This window comes from Otolemur garnettii, unplaced genomic scaffold (assembly GCF_000181295.1).
Source record: "Otolemur garnettii isolate 467f Iridium unplaced genomic scaffold, OtoGar3 scaffold00105, whole genome shotgun sequence".
In the NCBI taxonomy this organism is placed as follows: domain Eukaryota; kingdom Metazoa; phylum Chordata; class Mammalia; order Primates; family Galagidae; genus Otolemur; species Otolemur garnettii.
Window position 1 is genome coordinate 99,237 of NW_003852500.1, and position 2,909 is coordinate 102,145.

Below are 2,909 nucleotides of genomic sequence, written 5' to 3' on the forward strand. Positions count from 1 at the left end.
AAAAAAAAAAAAAAAAAAGATGAGATTAAGAAGGAAATCACCAAATTTTTGGAACTAAATGATAATGAAGACACAAATTATCAAAACCTGTGGAATACTACAAAGGCAGTCCTAAGAGGGAAATTTATAGCATTGGAAGTGTTCATCAAGAGAACAGAAACAGAGGAAGCCAACAACTTAATGGATCATCTCAAACAACTAGAAAAGGAAGAACATTGCAACTCCAAACCCTAGCAGAAGAAAAGAAATAACCAAAATTAGGGCAGAATTTTAAAAAAATTGAAAACAAAAAAATCCTTCAGAAGATCAATGAAACAAAAAGTTGGTGTTTTGAAAAGATTAACAAAATTGATAAACCTTTGGCCAACCTAACCAGAAATGGAAAAGTAAAATCTCTAATATTGTCTATCAGAGATGATAAAGGAGAAATAACAGCAACACTTCAGAAATTCAAAAAATCCTCAATAATTACTACAAAAATCTCTATACCCAGAAATATGAAAATCTGAAAGAAATGGACCAATACCTGGAAGCATGCCACCCCCTAGACTCAACCAGAAAGAATTAGAAATCTTGAATAGACCTATATCAACCACTGAAATAGCATCAACAATATGAAATCTCCCTAAAAAGAAAAGTCCAGGACCAGATGGCTTCATATCTGAATTCTATCAGACCTTTCAAGAGGAATGAGTACCTATATTGTACAACCTTTTCCAAAGCAGAGAAAAAGAAGGAATACTTCCCAACACGTTCTAGGAAGCAAATATCACCCCAATACCCAAACCAGGAAAGGATCCAACAAAGAAAGAAAATTATAGACCGATATCATTAATGAATACAGATGCAAAAATATTCAATAAGATTTTAGCAAACAGAATTTAACAACACATCAAAAAAATTATACATCATGATCAAGTTGGTTTTATTCCAGGGTTACAGGGTTGGCTCAACATGTGCAAATTTATAAATGTAATACATCACATCAATAAAATAAAAAACAAAGACCACATGATTCAATAGATGCAGAAAAAGCCTTTGATAATATACAGCATCTTTTCATGATCAGAATTCTTAAGAAAATAGGAATAGAAGGAACATTTCTTAAACTAATAGGGGCCATCTACAGCAAACCCACAGCCAATATCATATTGAATGGTGTAAAACTGAAAACATTCCCACTTAAATCAGGAACAAGGCAAGGATGCCCATTGTCTCCACTGCTATTTGACACAGTAATGGAAGTCTTAGCTATGGCAATCAAGCAAGAGAAAGTGATCAATGGTATCCAAATAAGGTCAGAGGAGATCAAACTCTCACTCTTCACTGGTGATATGATCCTATGCCTGGAAAATCCCAGGGACTCAACTTCAAAACTCTTAGAAGTGATCAAGTAATACAGCAGTGTCTCAGAATACAAAATCAATACTTACAAGTCAGTAGCTTTTATATATGCCAACAATAGTCAAGCTGAAAAAATAATCAAGGACTCTATTCCGTTTACAATAGTGCCAAAGAAGATGAAATATCTGGGAATTTACCTAACAAAAGATGTGAAAGATCTCTATAAGGAGAACTATGAAACTCTAAGAAAAGAAATAGCTGAAGATGAGGGGCAGAGCCAAGATGGTGGACTGCAGCCAGCTTTTTACAGAAGCTCCCATCCAGAAGGAGGCTTAAAGGACAGAAGTTTAGCAAAGGAGCTGATGGTTTACAGCAGAGCCAAGAGAGAAGATTGAAGAGTGCGCATCAACTTTCCTGAGGTGAGTTGTGACCCCCAAAATATAATCAAAAGGTACAAAATCCACCACCAAGTGGACAAGAGTCCCCTTCCCCCATAAGAAGGGTTTGCAGTTTACTCCATGCAAACAAGCAAGCAGAGTTCAAACATCCTCCCACTCTATCCCATGGGAGAGACCCACTAAAAAATGGACCTCTTACCCCTGCTGGTGTGCCACGGCACCCTCCTGCCAGGCATAACACTGTAAAGCTGTATAAAACTGTATATAGTCCCCACCTGCAACATTGAACTCTGAGGACTTCCCCCAGCTCACCCTGAGGTCTGAAGGTTTGTTACCTATGGAGTCCAGATTCTTGGGCATCTCCTGGAAAGAAGTAGAGGGGGAAAGGGCTGGTGCTGCTCTGCGCTGACGGTGGCACAGGAGTGAGAAGAAGATAGTTGGATCAGAGGAAGCCATACAGCAGCAGTGGCATCCTGAGCTGCGAGCTGATGCCATTCCAGATAGGCGAGCCGCATCTCTCTGGGCAACCAAGAGGTTTCCGGCAGCAGCCACAGGCCAAACGAATGGACTTGGTAACTTTTGTAAGTAAAGAGACAATTAGCACCAGCCCTCAGGGGAATAGATGAGACAAAGGCAGTGGGCGGGCAGAGGCTGGAATTGACATCTGAGTGTAAACTCTAATTTGCTTCAGGCTAGGAGCTGAGTTATTCACCAGCTCTAGAAAGCCTCTGAGTTGCAGAAGAATTTAGACTGGACAGAAGGTGTGAGGCTGTAATGGCCACAACTTTTAAAGCATAAATTCTTCCCCTGCCTGACTGGACTCAGATTTCCCAAAGAGCACCTCGCCCTCAGGGGAATGCTGAGAAAAAGGCAGTGGGCAGGCAGAGGCAGGGATTAACACCTGAGTGTAAAATCTAATTGCTGCCCAGGGTTGAGTTGTTCCTCAGTGGTAGCAGTCTTGACTTGTAGAGGAATCTAGCCACAACAGAAGGCGAGGGGCTAGAATTAAGAGAAGTTTCACAGCCTAATTTAAACACGAAAGGCCCCCCTGCTGGATGCAGATTCCCAGGTGATTTTGGCAGTCACAAACCTGGGAGCAGTTGCCTACTGGAGTGAATAGGGTCACAGACCTGGGGGATTATGAGTGACTGGGTGCAAGGTGGGGAA

General features: G+C 40.9%; 1 pseudogene across 1 annotated transcript in view; it reads left to right on the forward strand.

The window, feature by feature from the left end:
• Positions 1-2,230: 2,230 nt before the first annotated feature.
• The window catches only part of LOC105887679, a 7,761-nt pseudogene continuing 7,082 nt past the window's right edge, over positions 2,231-2,909 (forward strand). The window contains exon 1 of the transcript XR_001161559.1: positions 2,231-2,323. The product of XR_001161559.1 is annotated as a cholinephosphotransferase 1 pseudogene (transcript). The remainder of the gene's footprint in view (positions 2,324-2,909) is intronic.